This window comes from Vulpes vulpes, chromosome 11 (assembly GCF_048418805.1).
Source record: "Vulpes vulpes isolate BD-2025 chromosome 11, VulVul3, whole genome shotgun sequence".
Lineage (NCBI taxonomy): Eukaryota > Metazoa > Chordata > Mammalia > Carnivora > Canidae > Vulpes > Vulpes vulpes.
Genome location: NC_132790.1, coordinates 44223542 through 44236581, shown reverse-complemented (window position 1 = coordinate 44236581; position 13040 = coordinate 44223542). Strand labels below are relative to the sequence as shown.

Sequence of the window (13040 nt, the reverse complement as noted above, 5' to 3'; positions counted from 1 at the left end):
CCAGGTGTCACACGGAGTTCCATGACCAGCATTGGGCTATACTTTGTCACCCAAGCCCCAGAGGAAAGCTCTTTGGATTGGAGTCTTGTCAAGTCTGTCTTGAATAACATTTATTGGCTTTTATGTCCACCTGCCAACCATAGTACCAAAACTCAGTCCATAGGGACCTACTGGAGAATGCAATGAGATGTAGGAGACTTACCCAGAAGAAAACATTTCTTAGTCTCCACATATTTAACAAATATTCATTTCTTTATTTATTGAAGATTTTATTTATCTGGGAGAGAGAGAGAAAGAAAGAGAGCATAAGTGGGGGGCAGAGGCAGAGAGAAAGAAAGAGAGAGAGAGAAGCAGACTCCCCGTTGAGCAGGGAGCCCCATGTAGGGTTCAACCCCAAGACCCCGAGATCATAACCTGAGCTGAAGGCAGAAACTTAACCGAGTGAGCCACCCAGGCACCCTGTAACAAGTATTTATTTAGTAACAACTGAATTGCAGCCTTAGGGGCCATGTTATCCCCAAGGAATCAAAACTTAGATGGACATATTTCAATTTTTAAAATTTATATTCAATTAGCTGAGATAAGCATTAGTTTCAGACTTAGAACTCAATAATTCATGGTAGCATAAAACACCCAGTGCTCATCACATTACGTGCCCTCCTTAATGCCGATCACCCCCACCCGCCTCCCCTCCAATAACCCTCAGCTTGTTCCCTAAAGTTAAGAATCTCTCATAGTTTGTCTCCCTCTCTGATTACTTCATTTTCAGTTTTCTCTCCCTTCTGCTATATTTCAATTTTCTTCCCACCTCAGTGCATCTAGTGGCTGTCCCATATATTCCTACATGCAATATTGGTTTGTTGTGGATGCAGTGATTCTCAGCTGAATAAGTGCTCCCTCTAAAAGAAAGGGGAAGATACACACTAATTTGAAGATGCTTTCTAGACAATTCTAATAGGAAGGGATGCCCCTCCTCTGGCTGAAAAGTCTCCTTTCACCCTCAGAATATGAAAAATCATATTTCCCAAAGTCAAAAGACCATTTGCAATGAGAGGCATGAAGCTCTCCATTCATAAATGAAAAATAATGCAAAACAAATGAGAATTGGGGCATGGTCAACATCACACAGTTCTTCCTTGCTGTCGTTCTCTTTGGAAAAATACTTAGGAACATTCAGCCTCTTTTTGGTGAAGCAGGGATTCCAGAAGCTTATGCGAGCACCCAAGTCCAGCCCTCTGTTGTGCATGTAGCACATCAAGGTCCTTGTAGAGAGAAATGCCGAAAGAGCAAGAGAAGGACATGCAGTGCCACAAATTGCCTCTCCTGCCCACACATCATTTAAGATGACTCTCAGTGTTCCCAGGAGGCTGGCAGTGGCCATTAGTTCCCTGTACTCTGAGATGATCCAATAGAGATCTACAGGATTTGGTGTGGTTCACCAGGAATAGAATTTCACCTTGGGGCACCTGGGTGACTCAGACGGTTAAATGTCTGACTCTTGATTTTGGCTCTGGTCATGATCTCAGGGTTGTGAGATTGAGCCCCACAGAGAACTCTGCACTCAATGGGGAGTCTGCTTGAGATTCTCTCTCTCTCCTTCTGTGCCCCCTGTTCATGTGCACTCTCTAAGTAAATAAATAAATATTTTAAAAAAATTTCACCTTCTCATCCCACAACGTAAAACTCATGAAGTGCAATCAGAAAGAATGGTGATGACATGGCACCAGCATCAGACGAACAGTGGGCTTAACCTGAGTGATTACACAGAAAGCCACACCACAAGAAAGGATAAAACACAATCTCATTCATCGACCTCTTCTGGCATCTGACCTCATGCACAATGACATGATAAAACAGGACTTGCCTATGCCAGGGTCTTACCACTCAAAGCTAGACCACTGGGGGTCTTCCTATTTCTTAGGAAGAATAAAATTTAATTTTCCTTTAAATCCTTAAATACATTTCAGGTTGCCTTTGCCACTGTACTGACTGTGTGCTAGCTGGGAAGTCAGTTGTAGAGAAGAATGGTGGGACACAATTCTATCAGTTCACCCCAAAACTTAAAGTATGTTGGGGAAAGAGAGCAGACTTTAGAATTAGGCAGATGTGCATTTATCTCTAATGAGGCCACTTTCTAGCTGATGACCTTCACCAGTTTGTTTCACTTCTATGTAGCTCTGTTATCAACATCTACCTTACAAGGTTGTCAAAGCTAAGTAGAAACAATATATAACTTTACATATATTATCATGGTGTCTGACATACAGCAAGAAGTCCTCACATTTTTAGAGTAAAAGGAATAATGGCAATTGTCATTACTGGGAGCCTTGTAGGGGAGACCAGGCCTGGGCAGAGGGAAAGGCCAAATTCACCCTTCAATTTACCATGCTACCTCCTGGACTAGGAGGGAATTATCCACCCAAGATTATACAGCCAGAGTTCCATAGTGGAGATTTGAATTCAGGACTGACTGCAGAGCAAGTAGAGGAACTACCAAGCAAAGAAGACACAGAAGTAAAGGCATAGCATAGAAAGACAGTATGGTTAGGATAATGATTAGGCTAGCTCTGGAGTCAGACAGGCCTGAGTTTAAATCCCCAGTCTACCATTTACTAGTTGTATAATTTAATGCCTCTAAACCTTAGTACCTTCACTCCTAAAATCAGCTTATTGACTATCAGGGACTGAATGTATGTGTCCCCTCCAAATTCTTCTCTTGCAGCCCAAATCACCAGTAGCTCTGTGTTTGGAGAGAGGAAGTAATTAAGGTCAAATGACGTTGAAAGGGTGGGGCCCTGATCTGCTAGGATTAGTGTGAAGAGACATCAGAGAGCTCAGTCTCTGTCTCCGTCTCTATCACACACACACAACACATACACATTCTCTCTGTCTCTGTCTTTGTCCCTCTCTTCTCCCATTGTGTGTGAAAACACAGTGAGACAGCAGTCCCCTACAAGCCAGGAGAAGAAGGCTCAAAACAAAACCTGCCTGGGTAGCACCATGATCTTGGACTTTCCAGCCTCCAGCACTGTGAGAAATACCTTGCTGTTGTTGAAGCCGCCCAGTGGTATCTTGTTATGGCAGCCCAAGCAAACTCCTACACTGGGTCCAGACTGGAAGGCTCTAGCCATTTAGCCTGGGCCAGGTCACCGCACGGTGGCCAGAGGGAGAGAGTCCTAACTGTGATCCAGGAGAGAAGTGAAAGGTCAAAGCTGAAGGCCTTTGTAGGACCTGCAGTGAGAAAACAGGACAAGGAGACAGATGGCAGGAAGAGGAGGCATGAGCCAGAGAGCAGCATCAGAGGCAGATGGGCAGGGGGTGGTTCGCTGTAAACTATTCAACCCAGAGGCTGCGGCCCCCGTGGATGTGTGAGGGCTCCATCTCCACGGATGCCCGCTGTGCAGGGCGGCAAGGACGGACAGCTTCAAGGCGGCCGGCAGGACAGGGCGGGGGAAGAGTCTGCTGGTAGCAGCACTGGTGGGGGCCGTGGTGTCCACGTGTCAGAGCCACACAGCTCGAAGCCCACATCATCAGGAATGAGCCGTGGGCGCCAGGAAGCAAGGGCATCGGTGATGCGTGCCAGGTGCTCAGACAGGAAAACCGGACACTTGAGGATGGATGGTGTGAGGCACTCGGGGGCCCAGCCAGGGAAGCAGATGAAGGGAAAGGAGGGATTGGGGAGAGAAGCTGAGCTATTCATTTCTGACCCGCCTCCCATTAATTGCTCCCTGCAGGGTTCTGTGACCATGTAAAGGAGGATTCATTCACTTAGCCATTTATTGGATAACCACCCTGTGCTGGACACCCATCTAATTGCTATGGAGACCACAATAAAAAGATAGACCACAGACCTTCAGTGGTCTGTCTTTTTATAGCTTATTTTTAAAAAGGAAATGCAGACAATAAACAGGCAAACCGAAAGGGAAAAACATTTCAGATGGGGGAGCACACTATAAAAACAACTGAACAGGGGAAGGTGGGGGAAAGTGATGGAATGATGCAAGGACGGCTTCTTTGGACATGGTAGTCAGGAAGGCAGTCTCAAAGGAGACCGTTGAGTTTAACCTGAATGGCCAGAAGGACGCAGCCTGATGCAGCCCTGGAGGAGGCACAGCCCACCGGAGGCAGAAGCTGCCGGTGCCCTGAGTTCCCCAAAGTCAATGTCAGCTGGCGGAGCAGAAAGCAGCATGTCAGTGGCATTTCTTCCCCTGTCTGATTTTCTCCCAGCCTGAATAGCAATCTGGAACCCACACGCCATTGGTCTCTTCATCCATTCTGTGCACACTGCATGCCTGCCACGTGCCAGGTACTGCACCAGGCACCGACACGTGACCACCGTCCACGGACAAGTCGGTGAAGGAATCCAAATTTCAGACCAAGAACGGGATTCGATACTGAATGTGGACTCCGCTGAGATCCGAACAAAACCAAGGAGAAGGGTGTGCATGGCTGTGCATGGGTGTGCATGGGTGTATATGCTACGTGTGCTTATCCACATAGACACGTCGTTCCCACCCCCAAAGCAAGGTCTCCACATGCGCGGGCCAGAGCGGGCACAGTAAAGCTCCTCTTTGCACAGGGAAAGTCACTTCCACTCACTCCGCCAAAACAAGGCTCACCACAGTCTGGGAGCAAAGACGGGGTCTGAGATAGTCATCTCGCGAGGAGGTTCCTTCTGAGCTAAAAATACAGAAGAGAAAAACAATGATCTCAGCAAGGTAATTGGCAATAGGTGAACAAACGAAGCAGACAGAGTGTGAACAAGCGATCTGGTCACCTTCTGGGGGTGGGATGAGCCCGCTCGGCTGAAGCCAGTGCAACCAGCAGTGGGGAGAGCCCGGCAAAACAGAAGAAAACTGGTGCTCCAACTATTCCTGACACTTCGCACTCCTGGCTGCCCCCAGCTGCTGGAGGGTATGGGTGGGGTGGGTGGGGGAGAAGGGAGAAGGATGACAAGCTGGCAGGCAGGAAGACAAGGGTGTCTTTTCATCCACACCTTCAGGTATCCCCACTGATCCTACTTCACATTTTCTCCAGTGTGGATTTTATGCACCGATGGCAAGCAATGTCTTAAGAAGGAAATTTTGTTTTTGTTTGGGCTTGGCCAGGACCTCTGGGCAGCCAGCTTGTTGTTTTATTTTAAGAAAGCAGCTGTATTTTAGCCCAGGGGCGGGGGGCGGGGGAGGATGTTTTGCACAGAGGTTTTAAAGTGCCATCTTCCAGAATGGTTTAGTCCAGAGTGAAAGCGGGGAGCTGGATGACATGAAAAACCCAGCCCCATCTCCCCCACAATCTGAATCTGTGAAAAGAATCTGGTGACTACAGGTCCCTTGGGCATCTCTGCCCTCCCCCCCCCAATACCTGGAGCCCCCACGTCTCGCTGGGATTCGGAACCGATGGGGTTACCGGGATAGCCACACAGGTACCCGGCTGCGGCTGCGGCTGCTGCTCTGGGCTCTCCAGGATTCCTCCCTCAGAGAGCTCTCGGCTAGAGCCAGGAAAGAACACTACCACATTTTTCTTGGCTTTTTAGAGGGTGTTGATCCAAGGATCTGTTTTTACATTTGAATGCAGCAGTCAACTGTAGCATAATAGATTGCAGACCTTTGTGAGAAATCACTGTGAAGGCTTCAGCAGGGAACTGTGGGCTGCCGCACAGAACTGCACTGTCAGCAGGTTAGAACTGGGCACTTGTCCATGTTTCCCTTCTTTTTAAAGGAGTCATTGACCTTCCACAGGCCTGTATCAAAATGGGGCGAACAAAATGCTGCCAGACACGGCGGGACTGGAGGAGAGTTCTTTCAGGGGCTGCGAAGGGTTGCATTTGGTCTCTTTACTGTCATGGAAATTCTGAGTGTGACTTCGAAGCCTCCCTGGCTCTGGGCCAGGTGGAAAGGTTTGGAAAAAAAAAAAAAGCAGAGCCTCAACCCGGGAGTGAGCAGGGTGGGAAAGCAGCTGCCCTGGCACAGCCCCCAGAGGGATGTGAGGAGCCCCGGGGCCTATTGTGCCAAAGCACATTCAGAAGCCCCTGGTCACTGTTCCAGGTGGCCAGGCTCGAGAAGCACACTGGGAACTTGTAGAAAGTGGTGCTCGCTATGGGGAGGTCTCACCCAACACGCCAGTCATTTCTTCATTCCTTCCTTCATTCATTCTGCAAACAGTCCATTGGGCCTACTGAGCCTGAGAATACAGGGATGACAGGCAGTGTCTACCCACTATTCTGTGAGAAGACCCTCTAGAAAGAATCCCTATGCCAGGAAGCCAGATCAGAGCCGCCATGGGAGGCTTGGGAGGAGACCCGGCTCGGATGTCTCCCACATCGGCCATCTCCTGAGGACCTCAATTCATTTCAGCAGTCACCACAGGAATTCCTAGTGACCCTGTACTGAGCAGAACTTCTTCCTTCCATAGAATCCAAGGGAGCTGGTACTCTCCCAGGTTCAGACACTCACTCCCCACCAAGCGCCAAGGCTAGGTGAGTTGCAGTGTCTCCCTCCTCTTCTCCCCCACCCAGGGGTGGGGGACTGATTTGCTTTTGCCAGAGGCTTATCACCTCTGCTAAAGGCACTGCTCCCCAGCCCAGGCTTTTAGACCTGAGCTAGAAGGGTAGGGTGTGTCTGGGAGCTGAAGAGGGCCTTCCTAGAAACACAGATGTCACTCCGGGTAGGCAGGCTGCCCGCTCTGGGCTTTAGGCTGTTCTGGAACTAAAAGGGGGTTGGAAACCATCTGGCAGGGGAGGAAACAGAAAGTGTGGCGAGCAGCCACTGGAGGCTTCTCTCCTGCCCTCTTCCCTGGGCTGGCCTTCCTAACTCCCAGCAAGCAAGCAGGGACTTGTTTTCTGCTAAGCTCTCGGGTTTAGGTGAATCTGCCTGTGTGTGTGTGTGTATGTGTGTGTGTGTGTGTGTGTGTGTGTGTGTGTGTGTGTGTGTGTTTACAGCCTACAGAGAAACAGCACATGGGGAAGTGTGTGAGAGATAAAGCGGTCAGAGAAATGATGCCAAGCAAGGAGTAGAGAGCTGCCTCTGGCAGGCCTCCTGAGCCACTATTATTTTTGTGGTCGATAATCACAGTCCTGTGCTTGAATATGAAGAATGTCTTCAGAGCCGAGAGGAGTCGGACTCCTTGGAGAGGCGTTACCACCAGACAAATGGGATTGTAATTAATCATTGGGGGTGAACTTGAGCCCCTGGGGATAAGCCTCCAACTGAATAATGGTATCTTTATTTCGGGGAAACTCTGAAACTTAGATGCTCTTCTGAACAGGATTCCCATCACCGCTGCCCTCCCTAACACAAATGAAACTTCTGGAGTCAGGCCTAGTGACTGTATTGTCATGTTTTCAACTTTATAGTTTTATTCTCGAGACTTCTAGAACTTGTTAACTCTGATGTACCCATCCTGGTGGAAGCAAATTGAAATAACTCAAAACTTCAGATAACTTAAATTATGAGTTTTTATGTACTGGTATAAATATATTTTTCTTGCAGATGTGATACCTTTTTTATTAAAAGGATCGACTTAACAAACAAGTCTCGTGAAAAGGAAATCTTTTCTTTATATGCTAATAGACATTGGGATGAAGGTTAGCTTTAGGATATCTGTGAAGAAAAGGTTTGCCAAGTAATAAAGATGATAAACAAAATTTCAGTCCAATTTTGTGTAGCCTAAGTGAAGAGACACATATTTGAAGAACCACAGCAGTACCCATTTATATGTAAACATTTTTTATACTACTTACAAAATTAATATCTTTTTCTTCAAAGTTGATCCTCAAAGAAACTGTAGTTGATAATACTTTGCTTAACCTCATTTTCAGTCCCTATACCCAATTTGAAATTCATAAAAATGCTTTTCTTTGCATATATTTCCCCCAAAGTTCATTTGAATTAATAATATGTTAGAGTTTATTTATAATCTGAAACTGCTAAACAGATGAGTGGATAGATGGATCAATGAATCTAAAATAAATGATGAATCTGAAATAAAATCTGATTTATGTCCCCGTTTCCCTCAGATACAGGCCTCTGAGTTTCAGGCGACTCCCTGGGACCTTGAAAGCACATCAATTCCTCTCAGGAACTCTTCACCATCCAAGACACACTTCTACCCATGATTGAATGCCATAACTCCAGGCTTGCGCCAGGGGCCTCGAAGCAGTGGCTCTCCCGCCTTACCACTTGTGCCTATCTTAGCTATTTGGCCGGTTCCCCATTTGGATTGGGCTCTGCTTTGGGTTCACTCTTCAGGATTTGAAATGAACAAATTGGCCTACAGACTGATACATGATTTCAACTCAGCCTTGAGTGACAAACAACCTGGCCTGGCTTTTCTGACTTTTGGTAAGTCGTGCTCCCACCTTGCTGGCCACAGCCCAGCCCTCAATCCCTCACCGCCCCTTCCCAAGCCCTGACTTGGGGGAGTGGGAGGGTAGATAAGATTAGACAGCTTTCTGACAAACTCTCTCAGGAATGTCTCATCTCTGATGTAGGTAAACTCCTACTAACTGCTAACTATCTGGTCTCAAATCTAGATAGCTTTGGATTCAGCACAGCTTCACTTCCTAAATACATAATTAATGCTATTTAAGGAAACATGGTACTCTGCCCCTTGGTTGTGAAACCTTCTGCTCTGGGATAAAATGATTGATGACTTCCTACGAAAATCTTCCTCTGGTCCTCATCTCTTGCTTTCCCTTTCAAATAGTAGCATTTCTTTTAGTTAGCCAAGAAAAGTTTTTTTTTCCCCCTCAGCTTTTTAAGAGACCTAAACATTCTCCATTAATCTAATTTTGCCTTTAACACTGCCTAAATTTTCCTAAGATTTCTCTCAAAAATATTTTTTATGTCTTACTTACAAACTATGGAACAAATAAAAAAAAGCACCCAAGTGCTATCATTTGTTAATGTAAAATATGAAGTTAAGTATAAAATAAATCATGTTTTTATGTGTAAAATACGAGGTAAAGCCTCTGCTCCTACTATAGGTCCAGGGACCTCCCAGACACAAGCCCTGATAAAGGTTTAGTGCCTTTCCTTCCAGACTTTTTCTGGGCTTATACAAACATGCTTAAACATTTCCAAGGCAAACATCAAGCTTTCCTTAATTCTGCTTTGCTCCTCCCTAGACACAAACTACTAGGAAATTCTGATGACTCTTCCTTCAATAGCACCCAAAATCCATTGCACTCAGTTTTTCCCACCTGCACCACCACGCTCAGTTCATGCCACTGTCATTTCTTGCTGGTTGACTGGATAAGCCTCTTCATTCTCCCCTTCCCTCTAAACATGTAGCTGCTCTGGATTGAACGAAAACAACACATACTTACTCTAGTTAAGCAGGAAGTGGATTGTTGGCAATCTCTCGGGAAGTTCACAGAATCCATGAGAAGGCAGTAGAATGCACCTGAGAAACCAGCAGGAGCCCAGAGAGGCTGAGAAAGCACTGCAGTAACATCCTGGTACAGGATGGGCTTGGTCAGAATGTTATGCTCTCCCTGCAGGATCTCCACCTTCTCCAGCATGGGCCCCCTTTGGCACTAGGGATTCCACTGGCCCCTGGGCTGGCCATCTCTGCCACTGCTGGAATAAATCTGTCTTGTCCCAGATCTTTGCCTGGAACTAGATTTGGAGTCCTTGGTGGAGCACCCATGCCCATTCCTTAGCGTTCAGAACTCGCAGAGGGAGTACCTGGCATGTTCAACATCTAGAGGGGTCGGGGGTGGGGGAAGTCTCCCATCAAGACCAGTTAGTGGTGGAATTCCCCCAAATAAAATGGGGACTCAGAGGCTTGTCAGCTGAACAATAACAGCTGCACTACAAATACCTACATTCCATTTTCCACATAACAGCCCGAGAATGGTTTTAATATTAAAATCCATCAGGCTACTCTTCCATTTTAATCCTTCCAATGGTTTCCCATTGCCCTTAGAAGACAGCCTCAATCACTTGCCCCCCTACTACATACCCTGGTGGAAGACCCCAGAACTGTCACTGGGGAATCAAATGTAATCCACATCAAAGTCAGGCTCATGAGCTTAAGAGTCCTTGATGTCAACAGAGCCAAATGCCCTTCCCACATGCCTCTCCATATGCAAAGAGTTCAGAGTAGAGCATTTGGGCCTGGCTGCTGCTCAGTGGCTTAGGTAGAAGCATTGTAAAACTCCAATATAGTGAGCTAATTTCCCTTCTCTTTAATTTATCACATGCTTTCGTATACTTTAAACCACCTGATTCTCAAAATGCTCCTGTGAATAGGTAGGATAGATGTCATTATCTCATTTTAACAAGTAAGAAAACTCAGTCTCAGAGGTGGAGAACACACTTCTTTAGCATAGCAGGTGTAAGGGAAGGGGACATCTAGATGAAAACCTATCCCTTCTTAACTCTTAATGTCCCTCATAACCAGTGAATTCACCAGGCATTCTAAGTGATCAAGGTTTGATGGATGGGTGTGAGGAAGTTGAGTAAACAAAGGTCATGGGGTCCCCATTCAGAGCCAGGTTAGGGTGAAATGAAGAAAGCAGGGTTATTTGCGGGCCTGGGAATAGCCAGCTCCTAGGGACGTGCCCAGGCAGGTTCCAGAGCCAAGAGCAAACCACACACTGGGCTACCACCTCCTAACAGCCTATCACACAGAGTACCATTTCATGGTAGGTGGAATAAACAAAAATGGCCATTGAGGACAGCCTCAAAGAGGAAATTAAATATCAAAGGGACCTAGGGAAGGAGGTGGTGCAGGAGGCACTCGGTGATTGTTTCAGGGCTGAAGCCTTATGAAACCAGCTGGCTGGAGCCTATGTCACCCAGCCTCTGCCTAGGGACAGTCGCCGCAAGTAGGAGCAGGATTAGCAGAAGTTAGGAGTTGCATGGCAGGACTGGGGCTGCCATCTCTACCAGGACTCCAGGGAGATGCTGTACTAGGTCCAGTCTTTCTGCTTTGAGAACTTTTTTTACCGAAACCAGACAAACCACAGTTCCCACACCCTTCAGTGTATTAGAGTAAATCCCCTGGTGGAGGCACCTTCTCTTCTGTTGGATTTCCCCCAAGGTGGCAGCCCACAGATCCTAGTTCCAGGGGTGTGACATTTAGCGCCTCTGTCCCTTCCCCTGCCCCTGCCTCCTCCTCCCTCCCCTTCGCTGCCAGACCCAGCCTCAGACAAGGGCCTGAAATGTCTGAGGACCAAATGTAAATCACCAATACAATGCCTCTTTGTAGTCTGTTCACACCTTTCATCCCAGAGTTTCAAAGCTCAGTGCAAATGTTAACTTGTCCTCAGACACCTCAGGAGAGGCAGGGAGGTGGCATATGCTATTATCATCTCCTGCTTTATAGAAGCCAGCCAGGCTCCGAGCCATGAACCATCTTGTTGGAGGCCTCATGGTGAATAATCAGGTGTCCTGGGGACCTATAGCTAGTCATTAACTATATAATGTCACTGCCAAAATAAGTATCAGCCCTCTAATTGATAACTATTTTTTCCTTCACTTTCTTCTTTCTTTCCTCCTTTGGAGTCTGAGCTCTTCCATGGCTTTGTAGATAAATCCCACAAACTGACACAACCACCAACCATCTTCAGTTGCCCTTCCCTTAAAGAAGCCAGAGGAGATATTAAATCAGTTCCTTTGCTATGTGCTTGGCATAGATGAAATAAGGAAATAGGGAAATGGTTTGGGTTATGTTAGTGTGTTATTTAGAGCTGACAGTCAATCACAGCATCCCTGCTCCCTGCCATCCCCTTCTAGGGGACTTGCCACCTCTGATCTCTAACTATTACTTAAGTGGGCTGGTCAATTTCTGTTACACATGACTGTACTCATACCAAAGCCATACCTGATTGAACCAGGAACCCAAGTATTCCAGAGCCTTGTCTATGACTTGTCTATGACTGTCAATTCAAACGGAGAATTTAGGGGTACCTGGGTGGCTCAGTGGGTTAAGCATCTGCCTTTGGCAGGTCATGATCCCAAGGGTCCCAGGATCAAGCCCGGGAATTAGAAGTGGGGAGTCTGCTTCTCCCTCTCCCTCTCCCTCTCCCCCTGCTCGTGCTCTCTTTCTCTCTCTCTCAAATAAATAAATAAATCTTTTTTTAAAAAGGTAAAATAAAACAAGCAAGGAATTTAACTGTGGGGGAAGAAAGAGGTTAGGGATGGTGAGCTTCTATTAGGGGCTCAAACAAAGAGAAGTGGGTGGGCTTACCTAAAAAAGACACTGGATGAGTAGTGAATCAGATCAACAGCAGAGAACTAAAGAATCTAGAACTTCAGCTACTATGTGAGTAACAGTTTCACGGAGTCTTTGGAACTGCTATGGATTCTGAACAACCTTGAAGTTCTGGTGTCTGTGAGTCTAGGCCATGCCATGGTCACATTCTTTAAACATCCCTAGCTCCTTTACTGTTCCTCTTTATAACATGTCCCCATTCTTAGCCTGAGATCAGAAATACACAACCAAGGATTTTATTTAAGTTCTGTGGCTTATATGCCTAAGTCAATATAAAGTTGAGCAAGCCACTTGCTTTTTATACTTCAAAGCTTTCATCAGCAAAACAGGGGTAATTATTTCTTAGGCCATGCCTATAGAGTTGATTGGACTTCATAAATATCTGGTTGATTTGAAGTGAGGTTTTTCTAGCCATTATAACATCCAATCACTAAGCAATCATTGAATGTCTACTTGATTTGATTATTTAGAAATCTGAAGTTACGACTGGCCTTTTCAAGCCTGTCACATGGCCCTCTTAAGAATGAGATAATGTTGGCTTTGCCACACAGAAGTTCTGACCAATCCCCAAGTGGCAGACCAGTAAATATACTAATCCTGATGGTCCCATAATCCCAGTTTCTTCAAATCTTGGGATTGCATTTGTGAGAGAGATTAGATTATAGAAGATACCAGTTACTGCCTGAATGGTACAAATAAATCTCGTCTTAGAGAGAGGGGAAATTCAAATAGACACTGTGGGCCTAAGAGAAAAAAAAAACACACACACACACATAAAGCATTTTTGAGAAATGAGATCATTGACATTTTGATCAGTCAAC

The 13040-nt window shown here is 46.2% G+C and overlaps 1 long non-coding RNA gene across 1 annotated transcript; it reads right to left on the bottom strand.

Moving 5' to 3' along the window:
• Positions 1 to 233: 233 nt before the first annotated feature.
• LOC140594427 (uncharacterized) lies at positions 234 to 5623 on the bottom strand. The gene is made up of 2 exons (XR_011995199.1): positions 5362 to 5623; positions 234 to 4680 (listed from the first exon to the last, which is right to left on the bottom strand). It is a non-coding gene; the product is annotated as an uncharacterized lncRNA (long non-coding RNA).
• Positions 5624 to 13040: the final 7417 nt, after the last annotated feature.